Consider the following 12976-nt stretch of genomic DNA (forward strand, 5'->3'; position numbering starts at 1 on the left):
CGGCGTGGTCATGGCAACCCTCGGGCGGCCGCTGATTGGTTGCTGGGTCTGCTCTCTCTCACTGGGCAGCAGGCCAGGCGCCCTCCGACCGCTTTCCGACTGTGACATCGGCGAGTGACCATCCAGGTGTGTCTGGCTCGGATTCACAACCCCTTTGCTGTGCTGCACCGTGAGTCAAGGTCTGAATTTTGTTGTGCGCGCCGTGCAGGGATGTCTTGGGTGGTGAGCGTGACGCCAGGTCCTCAGGGAGGTCTGGGAACCTGGGGCATGCAGGAATGAGCAGGTGTGGATCCGGAAGACAGCTGTGCAGGAAGGGAGGGTGAGGGGCTTGCTCTCAGGTTGCCAGTCCTTTTGCTCTGATGCCAGGAGGGAGTCTGCAGCAAGATATCTTCAAGGTTTTGATGCTGTTACTGAGAGCAAGAGGAACTTGTAATAATTATTTATTTTTCCCTTCCCCTTTCATTCTTGAGGTGGGGGTGGAGGCTGTCAGTCGAATATGGGGAAAACCCCTAGCAATTTTTTAAGCTGGATAAAGAGTCAACCTTTTAAATAAAGACACGCTGACGAAGGACAGTGGCTCTGGGGTACAACCTGACCTTGCTTTTCTGGAAGAATATCCCAACAAAATGAATCTTTTACTTATTTGAAAGACAAGTTCTTTGACTGCAAACAAAGGCTAGTTCTTACATCTTTACTCTGAGAGAAGTTTTTGCTTTTAACACAGATGAGACACCCTGTTTGAATTAAGACAGTAACATGGGTTAGCTCAGCCAGGAGGAAAAAGTCCTACAATATTCTCCAACATGTCACTTGTTTCACTTCAGAAGCAGTAATTCTTTTTAATACAAATTATTTTATAGTGTGTGTACTATCATTGTAAAATGGAAAGCAGAAAAATTCTACTGACCATGAGTAACAATTCCAAATCAGGTCTCTGATTCTGTTTCCTTATTTCATTTGTTATGGAATGGAAGACTGGGATGTTATTTGAATCCAGAGTCAAGGATTCATGCTTGAGGAAGGCAGGCACTGTGTTATCCTGAAGCAGATTCCTTGAGAACAGTAACTAATATGAAGTGATAGTGATTGTGAGTTTGCCAGTTAATGGCTAACTGGTATTCTTATGCGTAGTCTTGTCGGGCAGGTGTGGCATTTCTAATAGGATTGTAGGGAACAAATGGGGATGGATGTATTCGGATACATTCACTGTGAGACCTTAGGGACTTGTCAGATATCAGAGCTATGGCAAATATTTAGTCCATAGAGATTGTTGGGGTGCTCATCATAGAGACAAGCAGCTGAAAGAATGGTTGTTTGTGGTTAATAGGGGAAGCCGCTGGCCCCTCTCGTGTCTACCAGGTGTGCTGAACAGACACCCGGCTGGCACATCTGTGTGTCCACGCATCTCTGCAGACTTCATGTGCCGGAAGCTTCCTAAGCACCTTTGGGGAGCAGATCAGTTCTTCCTTCATAGGCTTCAGGCCTGAGTCCCGCCATCCATGTTCCCTCAAAGTGGAAAAGCCACTGGAAGGCAGTATGACAGAAGCCTGATTAGGAGTCAGAGCTGTCCCACCAGCTGAAATCCCGAACCTACCAAGAAACCATGGTGAGGCGTCCTGCTCCCACCCTCGCTCCCGGGTCTTTCTTCTGTGTTATTTCCCTAGCCAGAACTTTACAAGCGCATCATAGCATCGCCCTAGTATCTCAGAGAGTGGGTTGTGGAACTGGCCTCACATCCATACAGTCTTGCAAACCTTTCTCAGGGAAAGCAGGTATTTATCAGGGGTGTGTTTTGTCCACATGTTGGCCAGCTTCAGAGCATTCTCTACATTCTTGTACCTTTTTGAACTTAATATTTTTATACCTTAGAACAAGCTGTGGGCCTGATGGAGTCTGCTGACTGTATTTTGAGACTGGTTGTAATTTCTGTTCTTAGGTTTAGTTGCTTGTGTGGAAGAGATGCAGGACTGCGTCCCAAGGGCTTTTTCCGAGTGAAGAAATTAAGCCTGAACAATTACCTCATATCAAATCAATCAGTAATAGAATAATCAAAAACTGGGCTCACTCTGTGCTGTGTAAGAAATAGCCATAGAACTGTCCAGAGTTCGAGCAGCTTTGGGATGGGTACTTTTGTGGATACAACGGTGTATTAAAGTGATTATGAGTGTTTCCTTTAATTTTGTTTGCAAAACAGCCTCCTCTTAGACTCACAATTAATTGAAGTTTTGCTATGATAAAGAGCTTGGATGTCAAACTGATGACAGTATTTCAGTTAATGTGGACCTTTTATAATGGAGGCATTTGGAAACTGTGGGAGATGACATCACAGAATTGATTTCCAGGTACATTACAAATCTACTATGAAATTACTTTAATGAAAGGAAAATATAGAGGTTACTTATCTACATGATTTATATCCAGCTACACCAGTTTTAGGTTGTAGGAGAGTACTGAGAAGTTCTGGGGGGACTGTAGCCAACCTTTCAGACAGGCGACCATCTCTCACCACTTTCTCTCCCCTCTTCTGCTCCCCACAGCCCCTCCGACAGCACGGAGCTGTCTCCCCACTCCAGGACTCCCGCCTGTCCTTCCCTCAGTCCCCTAGGACAGCTCTTCAGAGACGTGAGTAAATCGTTATCTGCCTGGAGACCATTCTGTCCCAGCGCTTCCCACAGTGAGTGATGGCTCTCTGATATGTCTCCCCGCTGGACTGTGAATCACATGATCCTGCTTTCCCCCCATATTTGTGTCTGTTTTATCTCTGAATCCCTGTGTCTGTCCGCTGTCACCCTTCTGCAGTTCGCAGCACAGCCCATGCTCCGTGGTCCACACTTAGGGAGAGGTAGCTGGGAGTTCCTGAGCAGGTGGAGCCTGGAGCCCTTCCTCTGCAGCGCCTGTCCTGGAGAGCCCTGTGAATGCAAAGAAGGGACATTAAAGGGCTGGAGAGTGAGGAAGACATTTTCCTGAAATACATACTCAACACTCACTGCTATTAACACATTTCTGGTAATTTTTTGGAACCTTAAGCAAGTGAGTGGTGGGGAAGCCAAATGCCCGAGGTTTACTGAGGGTGGCATCAGTTCAGTTCAGTCGCTCAGTCGTGTCCGACTCTTTGTGACCCCATGGACTGGAGCATTCCAGTCCTCCCTGTCCATCATCAACTCCCGGAGCTTGCTCAAACTCATGTCCATCGAGTCGGTGATAGCATCCAACCATCTCATCCTCTGTCGTCCCCTTCTCCTGCTTTCAATCTTTCCCAGCATCAGGGTCTTTGCCAGTGAGTCAGTTCTTCGCATCAGGTGACCAGAGTATTGGAATTTCAGCTTCAGAATCAGTCCTTCCAATAAATCAGTTCAGTTCAGTCGCTCAGTCCTGTCCAATTCTTTGCGACCCCATGAATCACAGCACGCCAGGCCTCCCTGTCCATCACCAACTCCCAGAGTTCACTCAGACTCACGTCCATCGAGTCAGTGATGCCATCCAGCCATCTCATCCTCTGTCATCCCCTTTTCCTCCTGCCCCCAATCCCTCCCAGCATCAGGGTCTTTTCCAATGAGTCAACTTTCTGCATGAGGTGGCCAAAGTATTGGAGTTTCAGCCTCAGCATCAGTCTTTCAAATGAACACCCAGGACTGATATCCTTTAGAATGGACTGGTTGGATCTCCTTGCAGTCCAAGGGACTCTCAAGAGTCTTCTCCAACACCACAGTTCAAAAGCATCAATTCTTTGGTGCTCAGCTTTCTTCATAGTCCAACTCTCATATCCATACATGACCACTGGAAAAACCATAGCCTTGGCTAGACAGACCTTTGTTGGCAAAGTAATATCTCTGCTTTTGAATATGCTATCTAGGTTGGTCATAACTTTCCTTCCAAGGAGTAAGCATCTTTTAATTTCATGGCTGCAATTACCATCTGCAGTGATTTTGGATAATATTTAGGACTAACTTCCTTTGGGATTGACTAGTTTGAGCTCCTTTCAGTCCAAGGGACTCTCAAGAGTCTTCTTCAACACCACAGTTCAAAAGCATCAATTCTTCAGCACTCAGCTTTCTTTACAGTCCAACTCTCACATCCACACTCGTGCCTTAAAATTGTGCCATACACATCCACCTTGTGCCATGAGGGTGGCATGCCTTAAAATCAGCTTGTTAGTTGCCCCCCGCCCCGCAAAATCCTGCTAAGATTGTGATTACATCAGATCTATATAGCAATTTTGCAGAGTACATCATGAGAAATGCTGGGCTAGAAGAAGCACAAGCTGGAATCAAGATTGCTGGGAGAAATATCAATAACCTCAGATATGCAGATGACACCACCCTTATGGCAGAAAGTGAAGAGGAACTAAAAAGCCTTTTGATGCAATTGAAAGAGGAGAGTGAAAAAGTTGGCTTAAAGCTCAACATTCAGAAAACTAAGATCATGGCATCTGTTCCCATCACTTCATGGGAAATAGATGTGGAAACAGTGTCAGACTTTATTTTTTGGGGCTCCAAAATCACTGCAGATGGTGATTGCAGCCATGAAATTAAAAGACGCTTACTCCTTGGAAGGAAAGTTATGACCAACCTGGATAGCATATTAAAAAGGAGAGACATTACTTTGCCAACAAAGGTCCATCTAGTTAAGGTTATGGTTTTTCCAGTGGTCATGTATGGATGTGAGAGTTGGACTGTGAAGAAAGCTGAGCGCCGAAGAATTGAATCTTCTGAACTGTGGTGTTGGAGAAGACTCTTGAGAGTCCCTTGGACTGCAAGGAGATCCAACCAGTACATTCTAAAGATCAGCCCTGGGGTTTTTTTGGAAGAAATGATGCTAAAGCTGAAACTCCAGTACTTTGGCCACCTCATGTGAAGAGTTGACTCATTGGAAAAGACTCTGATGCTGGGAGGGATTGAGGGCAGGAGGAGAAGGGGACAACAGAGGATGAGATGGCTGGATGGCATCACCGATTCGATGGATGTGAGTTTGAGTGAACTCTGGGAGTTGGTGATGGACAGGGAGGCCTGGCGTGCTGCAATTCATGGGGTGGCAAAGAGTCGGACACAACTGAGCAACTGAACTGAACTGAATTGATGTCTTAACAGTATCGGTTTTTCTGGTCCAGGGACATGGTTCAGTTCAGTTCAGTCGCTCAGTTGTGTCTGACTCTTTGTGACCCCATGAATCGCAGCACGCCAGGCCTCCCTGTCCATCACCAACTCCTGGAGCTTACCCAAACTCATGTCCATCAAGTCAGTGATGCCATCCAGCCATCTTATCTTCTGTCGTCCCCTTCTCCTCCTGCCCCCAGTCCCTCACAGACATGGTAGGTCTTTCTATTTAGGTCTTCATTAGTTTCTCTTAGCATTGTTCTGAGGTGTTATGTGTACACATCTGAGCACCTATTGTTACATGTATTCGTAAGTATTTTTGATGCTAATATAAATGCAATATTTAATATTGCAGTTGTTCTTTGATAGTACGTAAAATATACCTGATAATTATATACAGACCTTGTATGCTGTAACCATGCTGGACTCATATATTCTTCTACTAGATTTTTTTGTAGATTATTTAAGTTTTTCTGCATTGATGATCATGCTGTCTATAAATAGGGGCATTTTTACTTCTTGTTTTCCAGTCTGTATGCCTTTTAAAATCAACACTGGGCACATGCCTCCAGCACAGGGGGCAGCAGGCATGCCTGCTCCCGCCCTTCCGGTGTGCTGTGAAGGGCAGTGGTGAGAGTGACCCCTGCTCTGCCTCTCTTGTTGGAGGAAAGGTGCCATTGTCTCACATCACATGTGCTCTTTGCTGTAGGTTTCTCACAGATGGCCTACGTCAGGGTAGGAAGTTATCTATTCCAAATTTCCTGAGTGTGTTTGTCATCTGTGGGTTGTTGAGCTTGTACTGCTCATCCACCCCTCCCTCGCCGGCAGGGTCAAAAGCACATGTTGGATGAGCCGCACATGACAGAAAATGCCAGCAAATCCAGAATGCCCGTCTTTGAGGAAACTAAGTGATCGTGCTCATCCTGGATGCTCACAGCATTTGTCTTCTCCAAAGTGCTCTGAACAGTGAGCATCACTGATGCACAGAAGGTCCACCTTCATCCCCCACCCTCCTCCTTGTGAGTTACTATCAAATAGTACTCTTGCCTGGAAAATCCCATGGATGGAGGAGCCTGGTGGGCTGCAGTCCATGGGGTCGCTGAGGGTTGGACACGACTGAGCGACTTCACTTTGACTTTTCACTTTCATGCATTGGAGAAGGAAATGGCAACCCACTCCAGTGTTCTTGCCTGGAGAATCCCAGGGACGGGGGAGCCTGGTGGGCTGCTGTCTATGGGGTCGCACAGAGTCGGACACGACTGAAGTGACTTAGCAGCAGCAGCAGCAGCACTGTAAGTCACCGCTTTATAAAATTGACTACATTACAGACTTTGTTCTCCTTGAATTAACTTCGTCACTGAAGTACTTTGACCACAAATGACCCACTTAATGGCCTGCTGTTGTCTCCAGAGCATTACTCAGGGAGATTTGTTTTGTTTTTTCACTGTGGTCAAAGTTTCACAGCTTCGCATTTTATCTTTAATGTGATATTCTTTTTAATTACTACTTCCTTTTATGTGAGAACATACTTCTCTGCCATTTTTGTTACTGAGAGACTCACAGCATTTTGTTCTTGAAATACAGTTAATCAAACGTGTAAGCTTAGATGTGTTGAGATGCATTGTAATGGTTCGGAGCACACCCTTAGTGTCCCTCCTGCTTCTGTGGGGGGACCACCCTTCTCAGGGCTTTGCATCAAGATGGGACCACATCGCCAGGCCTTGGTCAGAGGGATGTGGGCAGAAGTGGGAGGGGCTGCCCAGCCTGGCCACAGCGCATCCCTCCTGACCCTGGAGGCAGAGGACGTGTGCTGCCCTGGATGGGTTGGGGGGGAACATGTGTCGGGAGCCTGGGGGTTTGAGGTTGATCTTTGGAGGACAGACACCTTCTGTGGACACTGAGTAAGAAGGTCTTCCATGCTCTTCCACCCTGAAACTTGAGGTCTTGTGTTACAGATCACCTACCCTGAACAACGGAGAAGGCAATGGCACCCCACTCTAGTACTCTTGCCTGGAAAAATCCCATGGATGGAGGAGCCTGATAGGCTGCAGTCCATGGGGTCGCGAAGAGTTGGACATGACTGAGCGACTTCCCTTTCACTTTTCCCTTTCATGCATTGGAGAAGAAAATGGCAACCCACTCCAGTGTTCTTGCCTGGAGAATCCCAGGGACGGGGGAGCCTGGTGGGCTGTCGTCTATGGAGTCGCACAGAGTCGGACATGACTGAAGCGACTTAGCAGCAGCAGCAGCAACCCTGAACAATACATACTGTCCAGCAAAATGGTGCAGCCGATCCCTGATAGGAAGGGGATATGCTCCATACATAATTGTTCATGTGCATCTTCCAGTTGTGCATGCTGAAGAATGAATGGCTTATAATCTTGATATGTTGTCTCCAGGAAGAGCAAGAGTTTCCCCAACTGTTTGGCTATTTTTTTTTTTCTCTTCCTATGAAGCGAGAGAGCCCAAGCAAGATTTATAAATATTTCTCAAGTTAAAAAAAAGTTTGTAAAGTACTACGTTGAGTATACCCAGCCTTAAATACCTTAAAAATTGTAAAGCTTTTTACAATTTACTCTCCCTGTTCTACATGCTTATTTTTAATTGTCTTACTGCCCGTGCTGTCATTAGTTCGTGTTTTCAACTGCAGTGCTCTCTTAGTCGCAGCTTCCTCTCCAGTGATTCATTTGTAATCTCATAGATCAGAGAATACATTCGTTGGTGGCCATCTTTCTGCAGATCTGACGAGATCATCCTGCCATCCTTCTCTCAATGGCAGAGCCCCGTGGGCAGGGGCTGAAGCAGCGCTGTGCTCTTCTCATGGGCTTATGCCTTTCCTGTTACCATTACCCTCAAATCAGTGTTTCTGTGAAGAAATGACTTTAACCTACTTGTCCCTTTTTTTCACAGTTAGTTCAGTCAAAACCAGATAATTTAATCCATGTTAAGGGCAATGCCCGTGATGTTCTGAAAGCAGATAAATGCATACAACAGATAAATGAATGAAGGGGTCCTGTGTCTTCCCCTGCTTCTCTGAACACTGGTCTTGGGACACACATGTGACTGTTCTACAAAAAGGAGAGCACATGGTTTTAAGAGCCTGCCTTGGAACACACGTCATCACCTAAACAACAACAAAAGCTCATTCTAATATAACAACTCGGGGTGGGGAAGTTGGTCGTCCGGGTGATGTGGGAGAGCCGTTGCTGTTTTCCTTTGTTCCTCTGGGCACTCTGAGGGTGTCACACCTGAGCATGCAGCCTCACCACCTCCTTCAAACAGAAAACAGAGGTGGTCCTGAGGGAACCTTCTGAATTGTCACCTCTTCCCCACGGCTGCCAGGGCGTCCGCCTACCCTTCCTTCCTGTGTTAGCCGGAGGAAGTGTTTTCTCCCCAGGCAAGAAGGATACTCTCCATAACGTTTCCGAAAAGCACATCACATTCCCTTCACTTTTTTTTTTTTTAGCTTAAATCCACGTGTCCCTTGCAGTGACATCCTTGGAGCTTTGAAAGCAGGCTTTCTGTTTTTTTTCCTCCCCTATTGTTTCTGAGCATCTGCCTACCTTGAACCCGTATTGTGTTCCGTGAGGTGATGTCATGTCCTGTGCTGAGGAGAGACCCAGTTAAACAATGAAGAGTCCCGCCAGTGCTTCAGTTATGATGACATCACTCGACATGTCTGTGTCGGGTTCGAGTTTGTAGATAATTAGCTTCCTACAATTTTCCTGCTGTTCATCATCATGTTTTAGGACTCAGTGGATTTCAGCCTCAAGATCAGCAGAACCTTCACTTTCTCTTTTACATCCCACCCTGGGTTTTATACCGAGTAGAAACAGCACAGTTTGCTCACATTTGGAAGGTCAGAGTCAATGGATTCTTTCCTTTAATAAGATATTGATTTTACACATTTGAATGTATTTCCTTCAGGGAGAGCTTAGAAAGAATCAGCTACCTCCTTCTTTTTGGTTCATCCCTGGTGAAATCATTTCCTGATGGAGGTCAGGTTCTAAACCTGGCAGATCTACACATCTCTTACTGAAGCTCAAGTGACTGTTCAGGACTCATTGTACACAAGGGGTTCAGGGACCCTGCCCACTGTTGCTTCTACTTATTTTTCCCCCGAGTCTCCAACCAGGGGAATTCCTGTCAATGAAACTTCATGACTCTAGTGCTTCTTTGGAGTCCCCTGAAGCACGTCCATTCAGTTCAGACCTGGGAACCTATGAAGCAAAGTGTGACTAACCCTGATCTTAGAGGATGCGGTTAACAAGATGACCGCTCTTGATGACTTGGGAGAGACAGCCTAGATCATCGGCTAAGCAGCCTTGTTTTATAATCTCCATGGGCTGATGCGTTGGTTTTCTGCAGAAGGCAACGCCTCATTTGAGAAGCTGACTTTGTGGCTGGGAGTGTGGCTTCTGCTGGGTTAGGGATGGGGTGGGACCAGCAGGAACTCAGGAGACGAGAGGAGATAGAAATCTCAGTCAAAAGAGAGGGAGCCAGGTTAAGTCTCCTTGGGGTTGATGGAAGGATGGTTGGTATGGAGTTCTCAGGGGTTGGCTGCATTCACTGGGGATCCTGCCATTTCTCATTAAGTCTGAGAACTTAGGTATGGCTTCTCCTCAGTGCTCTGCGAACCTTGCATTTATACAAAAATCGAGCCTGGTTGCAGAGCTTTGATTCGGTTCCAACGTGTTTCTTCTTATTCTGGAAACCAAGTTCTTAAATGTCTCTGCTTCAAAGTCTTGTTTGAACCATGGATGTTTCTCATTGTGTGTGTGTGTGTCCACATAACCTGGGAATTGATGTAATTAATTGATGGGAAATATAAATAAGTCAGTCCCTATTTATATTTAAAAATGGTTCATTTCCCTGATTCTGGGTCATGAGCAAAGCTCTGGGAGGTGGAGAAATACCATGCCAGAAGGGGACATGGAGATGCCCTTGGTGACACCTGGAGTGTGGTCCAGGGCCCGACTCTGCAGAAGGTCTGGTGTGAGCTGAGTCCTGCTCTAGTAGGAGGACTGTGAGTTCCATATAGACATATATACTTTGAAGCATTTTCAAGTGATTCAACGCTTGCTGAAAAGATCCTCTTTGATGAGGATGTCAGGGGGCATCTCGTGAAGGGGCATCCTCTCTGCCAGCTGTGGCTCCCCCACTGTCTCACTCTTATGGGGGACCTGGCTTCCCTCCCATGTGGGCGGTGTGCTGAGCCTGGCTGGTCCCCGACCCCTGCTGTCCTGATTGCTGGGCCACCTTTGGGACCCAATGAGCTGCTTGGATGGGGCCCTGATCCTTTCTCCCCGAGGCCGCAGCCTTCAGAGCTTTCTGGTCTGTGTGAGGGTGTCAGATAGAAGTGTTTACATTTGCAGCAGTGTTGGAAAGAAGGGGGCTGTGAAACAGTCCAAATGTTGTCTCTACAATGGTCACAAAATGCCTACATGTAGTTTTCTCCTTGGCTCACTCAGAGAAGCACAGGTTCCTGAGTGCCTGAGCTGGGCTCACTTGACCTCTCTGTCGTTATTTCATTTCATCCTAGGCAATGGCCTCGGGGCATTTCCTGATCTTCTCAGGGAAGAAGCCCATGACCAGGAGGATGAACCAACCAGCCAATCAGAGGCCAGGCTGGACCTGAACCAGGACTGCTCGCATCCGTTACATTCTCCCCTGCTCTCTCCGGCTGGACGCAAGATCGGAGGCTTGGACCCCTCTGCTGACCTCAGCTGGCCCTGTGTGGTGTGGACTGACTCCTTCATGGCTCAGCTGAGCCCAGGGGACATCCCATAAAGCTCTGCATGCACACACTCTTCTCTCCTTTGTACTGTTAGTTTGGACATCAGTTTTTTTTTTTTAATACATTTATTTTTAATTGAAGGATAATTGCTTTACAATGTTGCTTTCATTTCTGTAATACGTCAACATGAATTAGCCATAGGTGTACATATTTCCCCTCCCTTTTGAACCACCTCCTACCCTTTCCCACTCCTCTAGGTGGTTACAGAGCCCCAGCTTGCGTTCCCTGGGTCATGCGGCAAATTTCCATTGTTTATCTGTTTTACATACGGTGGTACACATGCATCCATGCTTCTCCCTCCAATCATCTCGCCCTCTCCTTCCTCTTCTCCAACCTGTGTCCCTAAGTCTGTTCTCTACGACATCAGTTTCTTTTTTCTTTTTTTGATTCAAGTTCCTCAAGAACTGTTCCTGGGAAATCTGCCCATCTCTTAGGAGGCTCCCTCCTGGGGTCCATTCTTTTCGTCACCTCCCCATGGTGACAGGCTTGAAGCCAGGCATGGGGCTGCTTTTGCCAGACCTTGGCCTTGGTCTCCCTTGTGGGTGGGTTTGTGCCACCTCAGGGACTGTGACATAAGATACCCTTGGAGTCACATGTCCTTTTCCAGGAGCTGGGGTGGACAGGCTTCCTGCCCCAGACCAGTTCTGGGTGAAGGGAAATTCACATGATGGGGGCTCAGGTCTGAGGGGTCCCGTGGAGTGGAGCCGTGCATGGCTGGGAGCCCATCCCGGCTCCGAGGGAAGCAACCATGTCAGTCTGAACCCAGCAGGTGTTACTGGTCTCTGCCCATGCAGTGGGCAGGTGGTATTCTAGGACCTGCTGGACACCAGCCATGAGTCAGAGGGCCACATGTATGGCCTGAAGGGCGTCACAGGGCCAGGGTCAGGGGAGAGGCCTCCCAGGACCAGGTGAAGGCATGTGGGGGCACCTCAGGGAGGGGAGCAGCATGCACCTCAAGCGTGCAGGGGAGAATTTCGTGGGTTGCGTGGAGTAGTGTCGGGAAGCTTAGGGTTCCTCTCGAGTTGCGTGTTGACCAGGGCGACCCGCTTGTGTCTCCTCAGGGAAGTCAGATCTCCTTTGGCGTTGCGAGGGGCAGCTCGGGATTCATGTACCAGCCTGAGGCCGGGTACATGGGGGAAGCTGCCTGGAGGCCTGGGCTGCAGCCAGGCTGAATCAGCTGTGTCTGTGGACACCTAGACCAGTCTCTGTGGCTGAGAACCACGGCCAGCTGTCTTTTCCCAGGTCTGTGCTTGGTGATCTGGGCTCAGCTTGGTTCAACATTCTCTGTGCGTCTCCTGGGAAGTGACGATGGTGGCCCTGAGGGTGCGAGGTGGCCCTGCTCTTGGCCAGCACTGCCTCCAGGGGAGGTGAACTCTTCTCCCCCTCTCACTCAGAGTGGCCCCCTCTCTGAGCCCTCCGGAAAGGGGGCTCAGCCTCATCCTGTGGGAAGAGCTGGGGTGGACACTGCTTCGAGGCTGCCCTTCCTCCAGCCCCAATCCCCTGTCACAGCAGGTCCACAGCAGCGTGGACTCAGGGAAAGAGAAGTGGCATCTCTTTCTGGGGGACATGGCTCTGTGGGACAGGGGGAGGCAGGAGGCAGCCTGTGGCCTCCAGCGGCTCTGAGGGATGCGCTTCTGGGGGTCTTGGCCAAGAGTATCAGGAAACCTCCGAGGATGGTTGGAGATGGATCTCTGGGAGACTCTTATATAATGGGGCATGCCGAGCTGAGGCTGCCTCTCACTCCAGGGCTGTGTCCAGAACTCCCAGGCACTGGGCTGAGGTCCCTTCTCTGTGCAGAACTGCTCTGTGGGCAGAGGACTGAGGCTTGAGCAGTCCAGTGACTCCCGGGGTGGCACACACGTCTTGGAGCCTGAGCCTCGTGGGGACCCCATGGCCGGGGAGCCATGAGGTCACAGCGTCGCCCTAGGGACACGCTTGCTTCCTCTCTCTCCATGGCCGGTGTGGAGAAAGGAACTGCTAAAAATAACCGGGAGAGAGAGCCAGAGGAAGGGCCGGGAGGCAGTCCCCGTGCTTTTACTAATATGGACTTTCTCGGGCTCAAGGAAGTACTTTGTTTCAAAAATAG

General features: G+C 48.4%; 1 long non-coding RNA gene across 1 annotated transcript; it reads left to right on the forward strand.

Moving 5' to 3' along the window:
* Window positions 1–46: 46 nt before the first annotated feature.
* Window positions 47–10973, forward strand: LOC101905827 (uncharacterized). The gene is made up of 3 exons (XR_811114.4): window positions 47–179; window positions 2538–2622; window positions 10636–10973. It is a non-coding gene; the product is annotated as an uncharacterized lncRNA (long non-coding RNA).
* Window positions 10974–12976: the final 2003 nt, after the last annotated feature.

Source organism: Bos taurus, chromosome 14 (genome assembly GCF_002263795.3).
Source record: "Bos taurus isolate L1 Dominette 01449 registration number 42190680 breed Hereford chromosome 14, ARS-UCD2.0, whole genome shotgun sequence".
NCBI lineage: Eukaryota > Metazoa > Chordata > Mammalia > Artiodactyla > Bovidae > Bos > Bos taurus.